Source organism: Pan troglodytes, chromosome 8, assembly GCF_028858775.2.
Source record: "Pan troglodytes isolate AG18354 chromosome 8, NHGRI_mPanTro3-v2.0_pri, whole genome shotgun sequence".
NCBI classification, from domain to species: domain Eukaryota; kingdom Metazoa; phylum Chordata; class Mammalia; order Primates; family Hominidae; genus Pan; species Pan troglodytes.
This window is the reverse complement of record NC_072406.2, coordinates 105,982,190-105,997,295: the sequence shown is the minus strand read 5'-3', so window position 1 is coordinate 105,997,295 and position 15,106 is coordinate 105,982,190. Positions and strand designations below refer to the sequence as shown.

The following is a 15,106-nucleotide window of genomic DNA, read 5'->3' as shown; positions in this document are numbered from 1 at the left end:
GGACGGCGTTATGTCTTATTAGTGAGTGGGTGGGCGGGTGGGTGGGAGCAGTCATCTTGCATAGGATGTCGGCAATCTCAGAAACCTCTGGGAGTCTGCTTTTCATGTAGCAAACAACCTAGTAAGAAAAACTAGCTTTGGAGCCAGCCCTGGCTGGAAAAAATGAAGTTAAATGAAACTCTCTCCACAATATTGGGCTAAAACCTTTTGCTGTTTCTTGCTGAGCTTACCTGGCTAATGCCATCAGTGAAAGGCAAATCAGAACAGATGAAGAATGTGACTTTCAGGGGATGAATGTGAGTAAATACTTTTCTGACACTTATTAACTGTCATGAATGATTGATTTTCCTATCCCCCTGGGTCCCCCACGTAATTCATTCTCTCCTTCCATGACAAGGAAGGGAAACAGAAGTGCGGGACCCTCTCTGTGTATAATCCACCTCCCTCTCTTCTCCCACCCTCCCTTCTTTGGCAGTAGCACCAGAAGCCTGGAAGGAACTCCCTGCCAGCAGGAGGCGGCCAGCTCTAGCTTCCTGGGGCTTTGAAAAAGGCCTGGCTCAGCCCCGAGGCTGTGACATGGTGGGGGAAATGCTGGACTGAGAACCAGACACCTGGCTTTGAGAACGCAGGTCTGCTGTGAACTTGCTGAATCTATTCTCCTGTCTGTAAAATGGGGATGATAGTAAAGACATTCTGGAATTAAATGAAAATGATAGGCTACGTTACTCGTGTACTTGAAGTGAGAGGATGGGCCCTTGGAAAAGAAAATTCATTTAAAGAAGCAATCAAGAGCCCCTGGCCTTGGGGTGGGATAGTTTAGTCCAAGAGAGTAGGAAGACCCTTGGGATGGAGGAAGATGAGGAAAACAGACCCCCGGTTATCTCACTATGGCGAAGGCGGCCATCCTTCAAGCTGGCACGAACAGCCTGGGATATCAGTCCACATTCCTTTCTCCTCTAGCTTCTTAGACTGAAAGTATTAAAAGGGCTGCTTGAGCAAAGGCGATTTTGACATAACCTCATTCTGCATCAGAGCTGAAAGCATTGCCATTCTACCCTTTCGCTCATGTAGCTGGCCCCATGCTAACTTCAATCCCTTGTTCAGTTCTCTGTAAACTCTTTGCGGGGGACAGTGCCATTCACGTGCATTCTCACATTTGATAACTGTCTGTTTATCCCAGAAGACTGCGAGGTCCACGAGGTTAGAGACCCCGCTAGGGAACCCAGGGCCTGTGTAGCATTGTGCATGTAGTGGGCAACCTGGATGGCTATGCCAGCAACAGCAGAGTATACAGTCCACTCATGGTCATGCCCAGCCAAATAAACTTACAGTTGCACCTTGCAGTTCTAATAAAGAGATCTAACCTAGTCAAGGAAGTCAGGGGCCAATTCCCTGAAGTAGCAGTGATTGAGCTGAGTTCAGAGGTAAGGAGGAGTTACAGAGAGGGTTGGTGAGAACACTCCAGGTAGAGGGAACAGCATACATAAAGTCTGGCTCATGATCTGCAGAGCAATGGGACACCTCTGTAGAATCAGGCAGGGGAGTGATATTAACTGGTTTGTGTTTCAAAAGGACCAGTAGGTTATTATCACTAAGTCAGTTTTTGTGGGGTCGTAAATACTGTGTGTTGTTTTTTACGGAAGGGAAAAAGAAAAACTCTTCGTTGACAAGAAGTCATGATTTTAAAGTGTATTCTACGAATGCTTCACTGTCAAGGACTCTGTGGAGGAGGGAATGGAGGGCAGTGTTTTTAGAAACTGCGATCTCTGCGCAAGCCTCACTTTAAACAGTAAAAGCGTCACTTAAAAGTTGGCTGCAAGTCGGGTTTTTGTAAATTGAACCCTGCTTCAAGTGCCCAGTGGAAACTTGCTCCGTAAAATAATTATGTGGTAAAAGTTTTATGGAGGATCGTTTTTATTCAAAGTCACCCTCTAAATCAACTGACTTGTAAATGATGTGTTCTGTAACTACAAAATGAAGGCACCGAGAAGATTCAGGGACCTCAAAGATCCTGGATTCGATCCCTGCATATTACAGATGGAGAAACTGAGGTACAGAGAGGACACACAGAGACCACCACTCTGCATGGGGTAAGCCCCATGGCAGAAACTTGGTTACAGTGACTAATGTAATCGATCAGGCTAAGTCACTCCCTACCTTTCACTTTCAAATGTTTCAAATCATGAAGATTGCTTGACTAGCTGTTGGCTTTGTGGTATGAAGACACAGCCAAAGAAAGGGTGAGCGGTCTTTTTCTTTTGACTTGGTAAAGCTAGGAAGGCAAATGAATGAGGGGAAGAAATCATATCCATACTATTCACTTTGCAGCTGTATTTATCTGGCAGTTCAGTTTGTCAGTTCAAGGGGGAAAAGGACCATTGGGGAGGGGAGGGGAGGAGAAACTCTAAGGACAAATTACAATGGGCATTCTGAAAAGACAGTAACTTTTTATTTTTCTATGGCATTTAAAACCCAGACTTGAATTCTTTATTCAATTAAAAACACCCACTAAGGTCAGGCAAAATTTAACCATGTAATGCAGGATGCTGGCGGCCTTTTTGGGAGGAGAAACCACTTCCTGGCTCCAGAATTGGATCTGAGGAGAGACTCGGGGAGATGAGGGCAGGTTGCTGCATTGAAGTCTTGAGAGGCCTGAAGAGGAGGCCCCATTGCTGATAATGCTTCCCATCTTACCGCTCCAGGAAGCCCCAGGGAGCACAGAGATGATGTAGGAAGCGGGAGGTGGAAGCTTAGGGGTTTCCACCATCTTGGAGGCCTTCAGATAAGGTGTGGCCACTCACCTGTGGATCACAATAGGGACCCTGGGGAGAGGGGCTTGGAAAGGATTAAAGCAGAGTTGGAAGGAGGCCCAGGGAAGCCAGGAGGCCTAGCTGAGGCAGGCTCAATGCCCAGTCTGAGCTGTAGAGGAGTAGCTGAGCTCTGCACTTTGCCAGCCATATGACCATGGGCCGCTTTACCCTTCCTAAGTCACAATTTTCTCCTCTGTAAAACGAGGATAATAATAGTATGTATCACATAGAGTTGTTGAGAAAATGAAACATGATAATGTATCTAAAAGTGCTTACTGTGCAGTCTGATACGTGTGAAAGATTTAGTATCATCTTCACCATCATCACCATCATTCTCATCACGGTTGCAACAGGACTTGAATCCTGAACATGTGACTTCTGGGACCTGGGAAGCAAAGCTCTCAAATAAAAATGAGGTTAGCTGAAGCGTATATTCACTCTGGGAAGCAGGCACTTCTGAGCAGTATGACACACTGTGGCCTTGTCAAGGGTTCCGCCATGAGAAGGAACCAAGTTGCCTCCTGAAAAAAAAAAAAAAAAAATCTCACCAGTTTGGGTGAGAGTAGGAGCACGCATGCTTGGCCCAAGGACAAGGTCTACAGGTGGAGAAGGTTAAGGTGGTTGTGAATACAGGATGAAGACTTTTTTCAGCCTACTGCCCTTGAACACGTGTAAGTTAGAAGGGAGTAAGAGGAATCTCTTTTGGGATCCCTGTAACAAAGTAGGACTTCTCTCTAATGTGGTGGGCACCATTGCATGGCATGCAGGTGCTATAAGGAACTATGCACAGTGGTGACACCAGAGGCTGCTGAAGAGGTAAGACAAACAATGCTCCCATCCAGGCCTGGGAGTCAGACTAAAGTCATGGAATTTTTCACCAGCAGCAGCTCAGCCTTGGTGGCCCAGCAGCAGTGACAGCCCTGCAGACATCAAAGTCACTGGGAAAGGATCCCAGCAGGGAGGCAGAGCAGAAGAGAAGGAAAATGAGGGACCAGGAATGATGTTTGGGAGCACATGTACAGTGTTCCCTGGACATCCTCAGAAAGACCGGAAGGGGGTTCTCGTCTGGGGGCTTCTGGTGGTTCTGGAAGAGCTGTTGAAAGCCGAGTGAGAAAGGAACAGCATGTGCCTGGTTATGATCCTAGTTTTCCCCTCAGGCTGGTGTGGCCTAGGAAACACACATTGTACAAGTAAACAAATCACTATTAGGAGGCTTAGAAGATCAAGCTTGGCCTTGCCTCCTTTTACAAACACTCAGACATGCAAACTGGTGTCATTTTAAGCAGCTTTCTCAACAGAGCAGGGTTTGCAAAGCTGCGTGTCAGATATGATAGTGGATCGGGACATCAATATCAATCTAGTGAGTACAAGTAGAATTTGAAAAATAAATCGTTTCAAATACAAAATTGGAGCATATTGCACCAGTAAGGATAACTATTGCCTTGTGAAGCCTTTGTTTCCATTCTTTGTGTGTGTATGAAGGCACAGCTGTGATATAAATCATGCATCTTTCAGTTTACAACCAAAAAAAAAAAAAAAAAAAAAAAAAAGAAGAGAAAAGAAAAAGAAAGGGAAAAAAAGACTGCATGAGAGGATGCTAAAGATCCTTTCCCAACCCAGGAGTCCAAAATGGCAGGGAAGTGATCTTGACTCCAGTAAATTTCACTTACTGGTTGAAGTTAGCAATTAGACCTGTCGGAATATTGTTTCTGTTCTTCACTGACTGTGTGAACTTAGGAAAGTTGCTTAGCTTCTCTGTGCCTCATTTGCAACAAGGAAGTAAAAATAACAATACTATCTCTGCATTGTTGATATTAGGATTAGTGATGATGTACATGGAGAGAATGTTGCAAAAAAGGCATTGGACTACTGATAGTTCCACTGGAAATAAGTGGGAAGGGGATTGAGGGCCAATCTTTAAGATTATTTAGCAGTAGTGTGTCATTAGGACTCTTTGGTAGCAAGTGACAGACACTGACTCTGCCAACATAAGTGTAAAAGGACCTTGTTGCCATGGTGATTGAGTGACTCACAGAATCCAAGGAAGGGTTGACCAAGCAGGATTTAGAATGAAGGAACTTGTGAAAGCTTGGGAATCTATGTGGCAGGAGCTAATGGATGATGCCCTCTGGCAAATTCAGTCCAACCTGTTCTTATCCTTATGTTCCTCCCCAAAAGATGAGTATGGTGGACTGATCTTGGGTCAGGCACCCCTGCCCATTGCCCTGGGAAAGTGGGGCACCTTGACTGGCAATCTCACCAAGAGTGCACATGGTGGGAGAGAGGTGGTTCCACAAAAGCAAGTTGGGTACTGCTGTCGGAGCAGAGAGAACAGGCTGGGCAGGTGAAATCCAGCGATGCTCATTTGGGTAGGAGTGCTGGGCTCTGATAGCTAATATCATTGGCCCTTGCCCCTAACTCAACCTCATGGTTTTAAAGAGAAATGACCAGAAGACAATTTAGACAAATAGATATGAATACTTTCTCCAAGGACAGCTAAACTCGCGTGTTCTAACTGTGGAATCAGGGGATTTTCACCTTTTATAGTCCATGAGAATAGAACTTGGGCCAAGAAAGGGGTTGAGAAGTAATAATAATGAAAGCTGACTCTTATAAAATGCGTATCATGTGCCAGCTGCCATTCTAAAGCACTTTACCCATATTAACTCACTTAATCCTCATAACAATCCCATGGGCTAGATAGATATTACTATTATTTCCCCTATATTAGCAGAAAAGGAAACAGAGGGTCAGGAGGTTAAGTCGTGTGCCCAGGGTCCTGTAGCTAGTGAAAGGTGGTGCTGGGATCGAAACCAGGTGTCCTGGCTCTGATGTCCACAGCATTAGCCACTGCTGGACACTGCCTCTCTGATGGGCTGTGTAGAATGAGGGATACCGTGAGCTGCTTCGGAGCTGGTAGCGCCTCACTGGCTGGGCGCTACTATTGTACTACAATTCCCAGCATGCAACTGGGCTGGCTATCATCTTAACCCCTTCTTCACCAAAAGTTCCTCACTGTCTTGGGTAAAATCTTTTTTATTGGCAAAATCTGATCTCCCTCATGGATAATTATGCAATTGAGGCATAAATGTAGATATAAGTGGCAGCAGATAGGGGAGAGGGTAAGATTCTAAGTTAAAGTACCCTCCACATTTTTTAGTATTTGAAGGAAGACATCGGAGATTACTATGGGAAAGATTTTTTAACTTAGAAATGTGTACTATGAAAACGTCGATGGGGATGTTTTAAAGCACCCATTCTCAAAGTTGGCCACACTTTCGAATCACCTGGGGAATTAAAAAAAATACTTAAAGTTTGGGTCACATTCCTAGAGGTTCTGATTTAATTGGTCTAAGGTATGACTGTTAAAAGCTCCCTATGAAATTCTAAAGAGTTCCCCATGGGTATAAAACAGGAGGCACAGCTTGTCATGCAGTGGGGGCATATGGGGAAGCATCAGGGCTGGTCAGGGGCCCAAGGGAGCAAGGGGAAAATGCAGACAAGAGCCTTTATTGTGATGTCTGCAGGAATGGTAATGCAAGACAGGGTAAACAGGCTCAGGATTGGCTCCTTTGAATAAGTTCAGTGAACTTTGGGGCACAGGGACTGTCCCTAGTTGTCTGTTACTGGCCCTGGGGTGATTAGAGTAGGTGGATGGTGGCCCCGAGAGATGGCCCAATAAAGGAAGTGATTGGGGGTATGGATACTGGATCGGTTGGTTTGCATAGGAAAGGTGCGCTCTCCCACGTGAGTCATTTACTGTTTCTCGGAATTGGCTAACCCTGGGAATGGCAGTCCCTCCAGGGTCATCAGCACAGCCCCAGGTGTCAAAGCATCAGGATACAGAAAATTTAAAAACATGTTGAATATATCCTTCCACTCTTCAGCAGAAAGCAGCTGACCGGGCTTAAAGAGAACTGGGAAGAGCTTGAAGCCTGGGGAACCATCCCATTAGGAATGGTGATCTGCAGGGAAGGAAGCAGGAGGGCTAGTGAAACAAGGAGAATTTCAGCCATGGCTCTATTTAGTTTATCAAGATTCCAAACCTGTCACGGAATGACACCCAGGCGAATGGGAAGAAAGGCGGCAAGTTCTGCCTTTAAAAGCCTCCTTGTAGAGACCTCTGCAGTCCCATGTTTACTGCAGCACTACTCGCAATAATCAAGATATGGAATCAAGTTAGATGTCCAACAACAGATGAATAGATAGAGAAAATGTAGCATATACACACCATGGAATACTATTTAGCCATTAAAAAACAGTGAAATCCTGCCATTCATGGCAACATGGATGTTGGAACTGGAGGACGTTATGTTAACTGAAATAAGCCAAAAACAGAGAGTTAAACACCACATGTTCTCATTCATACGTGGAAGCTTTAAAAAGTTGATCTCATAGGAGTAAAAAGTAGAACAGAGGATACTAGAGGCTGGGAAGGGTAGGGGGAGGTGGAGGGCATACAGAAAGTTTTGTTAAAGGATATAAAATTACAACTAGATAGGAGGAATAAGTTCTAGCGTTCTATACCACTGTAGAATGACAATAGTTAACAATAATAGAGTTTCAAATAGCTAGAAAGAGGATATTGAATGTTCCCAACACAGAGAAATGATAAATATCTGAGATGATGGATATGCTGATTACCCTGACGTATCAAAACATCGCTATGTGCCCCATGCATATGTACACTTATTATTTGTCAATTAAAAAAATATTTAAGAAAGCCTCCTTGAAGGCAGTACCCACAATTTATTTATCTTTTTATGCCCTTGATTAAATGATCATTACCTAGCAGAAACAGTTAAAATGGTCTTATAAAAGAGAAAAGTTAGTTTAGAGATGTGGGCTGGTACTTTGCTCTTAAAAAATAGAGTTTTTCTTAATTTTTATTACCAAAGTTAAGTATGCTGAATTTATACATTTCTATATCTGCCTTTAAACTCAAGCAGAACCTGAATTAACCATTGATTGGAGTTTATTGCTTATGTCCCCAAGGGAAGCGCCTCCTCTGGCTCATGCTGGTGGGAGAAAATGAACCAGCCCTGCTTTCTCTCCCTGGTTCAATTCCCAGCAAAGGAAAAACAATGTAATTCATGATGATGATGACAATGACAATGACGACAACAACAATAACCAACCTTTAACACATCCTTATAATGTGCCAGACCCTGCGGTAGGTGCATTAGAATAATTACCTCATTTAATTATTGTAACATAGTTTGGTTAATTTGCCCCCATTTTTCATATGAGCAAACTGAGGCATGGAGAGGCTAGGCAGCTTGCCCAAGAATAAGAGGCTGTGCTGGCTTGAAAGTGAGGCATTCAGACATTAGTGTCACATGCTCTTAATCGCTCCACAGCACCATCTCCTTGGATCGGAGTGATTTCCTGGAGCAAAGGTAATCTGATCTTATTCACACAGGAGCAGGCAATAACTGCCTGAGTACAGAACTCCTATGAGGCGATTGGTGTTGGAACCCTGAGTAGTCTAGTTACATAACCAGCATAACCCTTGGAAAAGCTGTCGCATAAGGGAAGGCTGCCTCTGGGACTAGAAGAAAGACTATGCCAAGATCTGGTTCTGCAATAGATGAGCTGTTTGACCTTGGGCTCAACGCTTCACATTTAGGCTCTGATTTTCAAAGGAAGTTCTTGGGCTGGGTAATCTCTGGAGATCCTGTCATGTAAGCAGCCCCTGCCAGCACTCCTACTGGGGAGTGATTACCGTAAAGACAAGGAAAGTGTTAAGCAGGTTCTAGCACCTCCCAAAGTAAGTAGCAAATAGCTGTTTGGGTGTCCTGAGGAGTTCTGAAAACATTGGGCCTAGTTGCCTCCTGCTTCATCTTGCACCATATGCCTGAAGCTAGTGAATGAATAAACATCACTCGTGGCTATTTCTGGATGCTCAAGAAACTTTGAAAAAAAGAAAAGAATGATTATTTTGTGAGGAGAGTATTATAGAAGACCCAGGGGAAGACAGGGTAGGGAGGAGAGTGAGGATTCTCTTTGTTGTGATCCTAGAATTCCCATTAGGTGGACTGGAAATGCTAGACTTACCATTGTTGGACTGGAAATGCTAACATCCTGAAACTCTTAGGAACTCTGCGTGAAGAATTGTCCTGCCCCAAATGCTCTTAGCACCCCCACTGAGAAGGAGTAAAAGAGTTTCTCACAGTGGAAACACTGCGAACCTCTTTATGCATTTTTCTGAACATCAATCAATAATCCATTAACTCGGGGAAGCTGAATGCTCTTCATACAGGAATCCAAAATAAATGGACAGATATCCTCTGGGAAGAACTGTAGAAAGGCTCTGTGGGCTTGAACAAGGCATTTCATTTCCTTGGGCCTCAGTTTCTTTATCTTTATAGCACTAACATTCTATAGCTTCCTAATTTCTCTCCCCAGAAAGGAGAAATAATTTTTAAACACAGAGGCTTAGAAAGAGTTTGTTTTCCAATTCGGGGCATGCTAGGTACATGTACTGCAGTTAACCAAAATGCACATGGTAAAGTTTAAGCCAAAAGAATGCAGAATCAGGCCGGGCATGGTGGCTCATGCCTGTAATCCCAGCACTTTGGGAGGCTGAGGTAGGCGGATCACAAGGTCAGGAGATCGAGACCATCCTGGCTAACAAGGTGAAACCCCGTCTCTACTAAAAATACAAAAAATTACCTGGGCATGGTGGCGGGTGCCTGTAGTTCCAGCTACTCAGGAGGCTGAGGCAGGAAAATGGCGTGAACCCGGGAGGCGGAGGTTGCAGTGAGCTGAGATCGTGCCACTGCACTCCAGCCTGGGCCAGAGAGCGAGACTCCATCTCAAAAAAAAAAAAAAAAAAAAAAAAGAAAAAAAAAGAATGCAGAATAAAATTATCCCAGAATATTTTTAGTAAGGTATGATCTTAATGACTTAGCATTTTTTTCTGGAAATATATTTGAATTTTATCAGACCTAAGCACCAAAAATTTAGGCAAGGTCATGGAAGGCCACCCTTTTTACTGGCTAGACTTGAATAGAAATCTACTCAAGAAAAGAAGTTTGTTAGGGAATTAAAAAAAAGGATAATTCTAAGTCATGGGCAAGGTGGAAATAATCTAGCCCGAAAATATATTTGGGGGTGGTACTAAGGAAAACAGTGGCTCTAAGAGGTATTGCCCTAGAGTGGGGCATGGTTATTGGAATATAAAGTTGAAAATATGATTACTCTTCTATCTTCCTCTTCTTCTTTATGGCTGAATCACTCCCAAGATAGTTCTTAGCAGGTATTTATTTATTTATTTATTTTTATTTTTGAGACAGAGTCTCACTGTGTCACCCAGGCTGGAGTGCAGTGGTGTGATTTCAACTCACTGCAACCTCCGCCTCCTGGGTTCAAGCGATTCTCCTGCCTTAGCCTCCCGAGTAGCTAGGACTACAGGCCTCCGCCACCATGCCTGGCTAATATATATTTTATATATATATATGTATAGTATTTTTAGTAGAGACGGGGTTTCACTATGTTGGCCAGGCTGGTCTGCAGTTACTTTTTTTTTTTTTTTAAAGATACTTCTTCATTCTTTCGAGGAAGCTATTAACTGCTTTTGTTTTGTTTTAGTTTTTTTGGTTTAAGATTCTGAAGTTAAGAGGAAAATCATGCAACTAATCTGTTCATGCTTTGGAAACTTGAACTTCATGATGTTGGATTTCAGCCTTTTTGCTTTTGTCTTATCCCTTTAGAAGGGATCTGTTTTGTTTTGTTTGGCTTTATACTGTCGTTCTGGAAGAACTCAGAGCTTTCCATTGCTGCCCGTGACTTATGGCCTGTGTTACACCCATTGGTTTCTGTAGGAATGATGACCCAAGAAGCTAGGAATTTGACCGCAGAAAATAGCAAAGCAATGAGGAAACTGGTTATGACCATAGGATTAGTGCCCTGAGGGTCCAGGGCAGAAATGGGTGTTAACAGCAGAGAAGCACCAGGCTTCTGCACCAGCCTACTGCTGGCTCACATTCAATACTGCCCCTATTGCTCCCAGCAGTGCAGCAAAGAAGACAAAGGAACCCATGTTTGCTGGGCCCCCTGCAGGCCAGGTGCTTCCCATACATTTTCTCTGTTGATCATTTCACCTGCCGTGTGAGCAAGGCATTATCCCCACTGAAGCTTACAGAGGTTAGACTCGTCCAAGACAATATATTTTGGCTTCAAACTGACATCTGTCTGTTTCCAAAAATATTTTTCATGTGACTTATTTTTGATGTATATAAACTTATAGACAGTTCTTGAATTCTTGTCTGTGTGAAGTACATATTGTGTGAAGTATTTGCATGGGGCCAGGCGCGGTGGCTCACACTTGTAATCCAGCACTTTGAGAGGCTGAGGTGAGCGGATCACCTGAGGTCAGGAGTTCGAGATCAGCCTGGCCAACATGACAAAACCCCGTCTCTACTGAAAATACAAAAATTAGCCAGGTGTGGTGGCAGGCGCCTGTAATCCCAGCTACTCAGGAGGCCGAGGCAGGAGAATCACTTGAACTCGGGAGGCAGAGGCTGCAGTGAGTCGAGATTGCATTACTGCACACCAGACTGGGTGACAGAGAGAGACTCTGTCAAAAAAAAAAAAAAAAAAAAAGTCTGCATGGTATTGTTTGCTTATATGATGTTTAGAACAAGGAAATGACTGAGGCTGACCATGCTCTGGCTCTGGAGGCTCTCTGGGGATACCTGGAGGAGTCTTTGGGTCACACCAAAACACTAGGATGCAGCCTAATGTGAAGATTACAACTCAAGTCTTGGCTTTGCTATTTAGCAGCTGAGTGACCTTGGGCAAGTTTTCATTGTCTCTCAGCCTCAGTTTCCTCATATATAGCATGGAAATAATACTAGTGTTTCTCTTACAGGATCACTGTGAAAAGAACATGAGATGCCCTTTGCAGGGACATGGATGGAGCTGGAAGCCATTATCTTCAGCAAACTAACACAGGAACAGAAAACCAAATACCGCATGTTCTCACTTATAAGTGGGAGCTGAACCACGAGAACATGGACACAGGGAGGGGAACAACGCACACTGGGGCCTGTGGAGGGCAGGTGGGGGGAGGGAGAGCATCAGGATAAACAGCTAATGCATGCTGGGCGTAATACCTAGGTGATGGATTGATAGGTGCAGCAAACCACCATGGCACACATTTACCTATGGAGCAAACCTGCACCTCCTGCACATGTACCCCAGAACTTAAAATAAAATAAAAGTTAAAAAGGACACGAGATAATGTAACAAAGTAGTTAGCACATAGAAAGCTGTTACTATTCCAGTATGTCTCCTACTACCCACGGTGCCCCTTATATAAGAGCGCCCTCCTGAGGCTTTCAGAATGACTGGGGCGAGGCAGGGAATGAGAGGGGACACCAGGCCTGAGGAGTGAGGAGAACAGACTAGAATGGCTTCCTGACCGAAACTACACCCACTCAACCCCAGGCCTGTGTAATAGGCACTTCCACTTTAGTGTAAGGGTAAATCCCAGAACCCTGAAGAAACACAGCCCAGAGCTGGCATCCTTTTGGCCATTTCCTGGAGTGGAGCCGGATTTCAGAGGGCTGTCTCAAATGACAGTGTCAGCACTAGGAGCTGATGGTTAAAGCTTTGCAAGAAAACAGCATCCAGCATTTTCTCTTGCTACTCTCATGGGCCAACATGAAAGTGAGTAATGATGGACACAGGCTTTGCTTAAGTGGTGAGTCTATCATCCAACCTTTGACTATAATTATGTTGCTCAGATTAGAGCTAAGTAAACACTGGATTTGTTTTTTTTTTTTTTTTACTACGAGCAAATGAATCTTATTTCTTACTCAGCATAGTTGTCCCAGTTTGTTTATTCAACAAACGTTTAAGCGTGTTCTCCATGCATGGTGCTTGTGGCACTGGGCATTCAGTAGAAAGCTAGAGGCCAGGCGTGGTGGCTCACGCCTATAATCCCAGCACTTTGGGAGGCCGAGGCAGGTGGATCGATCACCTGAAGTCAGAGTTCAAGACCAGCCTGGCCGATATCGTAAAACCCCGTCTCTACTAAAAATACAAAAATTAGCTGGGCATGGTGGCACATGCTTGCAATCCCAGCTACTTGAGAGGCTGAGGCAGGAGAATCGCTTGAACCCGGGAGGCCCAGGTTGCAGTGAGCTGAGATTGTGCCATTGCACTCCAGCCTGGGCAACAAGAGCAAGCCTGTCTCAAAACAAAACAAACAAAACAAAACAAAACAAAACAAAACAATGAAAAAGAAAGCTAGACCCATAGAGTTCCTGCCTTCTAGTGGAGGAGATGAGCAATTAAACAAGAGAAAACAAGTGCGGTGAGGGTGATGTGCAGGCTGGCGGAGCAGCAACAACAGCACAGAATCCTGACTACGGTTTGAACTAAACCCAAAGGGCCCCGACTCTGCCTTGATCTCTCCAGAAAGCCTCCCAGGGCCCTGACTTCCCTGTGCATGTCAGGTGACCACGGCGGTGGGCAGCTTCCCACCTCAGCCTCTTCCCTCAGTGAGATCTGGGAAACCTCCTCCCTCCTTTGCCTCTGAATTCTCACAAAGATGACCAAGGGTTTTGAGGCATAGTTTTTAGGAAAAAAACAGGGAACAAGGAGAATAATAATAAAGAAGAAAAAAAGTACAAGAAGTAGAAGGTATCTTGCCTTACTGGGCCTTGGTTAGGTGTTGAACATTGTGCTAAGAATCTTTCGATGTATATTACACTGTGTCGTTCATTTCTCTGAGGTTGATATTGTTGATATGTCCATTTTTCCAGATAAGGAAACTGAGGGTAAAGAGGAGAAAGAAATAGGTCATAAACTTAACCAAAGGCAAAGCTATTATTTGAACCCAAGAAAATGTGAAAATTAATTGATCATTTCTTAAGGGCAATTTTATTTTATTTGTTTTTTTGCAGGGGCAGTAGAGGGAGACATTGTTGTTCCCAGAAAGGGGCCTTTAGGAAGAATAAAGAAAGGAATCCTTGATAGGAGTGCTAAATCCTCCAGTACCTGGTAGTGCTGGCCACAGGAGGAGCTCAATAACTATTGAATAAGGCAGTGAGGGAGGGCATGAGGAAGGGAGTGAGGGGATGAGTGAGGCCCCTCCCAGCCTACCAGGACCTGTATGGCTTTTCTCTCATGAATCCCAGTCACAAGCCAGCTGCCTGCATCCTCTTTTCTTCCATCTTGCAGCTGCCAGGCGTTTAGGGTAGCTTGGTGGTTGGTTTCCACCACTCTCCTCAGTCCCTGAAATCCTCATTTCTTACAACACTCGCTGTACCTGGGACTTGGTCTCCATGGCTTCTCCAGATGTTACTGCCCTGGAAGTCAATCCCACAGGACCATTTTATTTTAAGGGTCAGAGGGCTATAGTAGTTCAAGACCCCGGTGGATGCCTGAAACCATGGATAATACTGAACCCTATTTAATTGTGCTTATATGGGTATTGATGATATAATATTGCAAAATTACTGCAGACATTATAATTACATAAAAAAAATACTAAGTTGAAGAATAATTCCATGACAGTAAATCAGTCTAAAATAAATTAAAATAGAAAACTCCAAATTAATGGCAGCAAGTATATTTAAAAAATAAGAATATGAGTAAAAAGACAAGACCTGACAAAGGAGAGTTTCAACACTACTGTTTATGTATATATTATACTAAGTTTTGATTTTTTGTTCGTTTGTTTTTGAGACAGGGTCTTGCTATGTTGCCCAGGCTGGAATGCAGTAGCTATTCACAGGCATGATGGTAGCTGATTGCAGCCTCAAACTCCTAGGCTCAAGGGATCCTCCCGCCTCAGCCTCCTGAGTAGCTGGGACCAGGGCAGCATACTCTTTTTGATCTGATAACTGAGACGGCTACTAAGTGACTAACGGATTGGTAGCGTATACATTGTGGATACACTGGATAAAAGGATTATTCACATCCGAGGGTGGAGTGGGAGGGTGCAAGATTTCATCATGCTACTCAGAATGGTGCTTAATTTAAAACTTACAAATTATTTATTTTTTAGAACTTTCCATTTAATATTTTTGGACCTCAGTTCACCGAGGGTAACTGAAACTTCAAAAAGTGAAACTGCAGATAAGAGGGAACTACTGTATGACAAACAGTAAATATGAGGAAGTTGTAGAGGTTATGAAACCTTCCCAACCACTCCACGAATGACCTACTTTTAGCTCTGGCTATCATATAGTCTCCCCAGAGTCAGACGACAGTCTTGCCACTTGCCACCTGGGTAGTGGTGATCTTTAGCAGGTTACTTAATCTCCCTAACCATGTCTGTA

The 15,106-nt window shown here is 44.0% G+C and overlaps 1 long non-coding RNA gene across 1 annotated transcript; it reads left to right on the top strand.

Moving 5' to 3' along the window:
• The first annotated feature begins 56 nt into the window (after window positions 1-56).
• LOC104008260 (uncharacterized) lies at window positions 57-13,290 on the top strand. Its single transcript, XR_682777.4, has 3 exons — window positions 57-296; window positions 7,806-7,983; window positions 11,686-13,290. It is a non-coding gene; the product is annotated as an uncharacterized LOC104008260 (long non-coding RNA).
• Window positions 13,291-15,106: the final 1,816 nt, after the last annotated feature.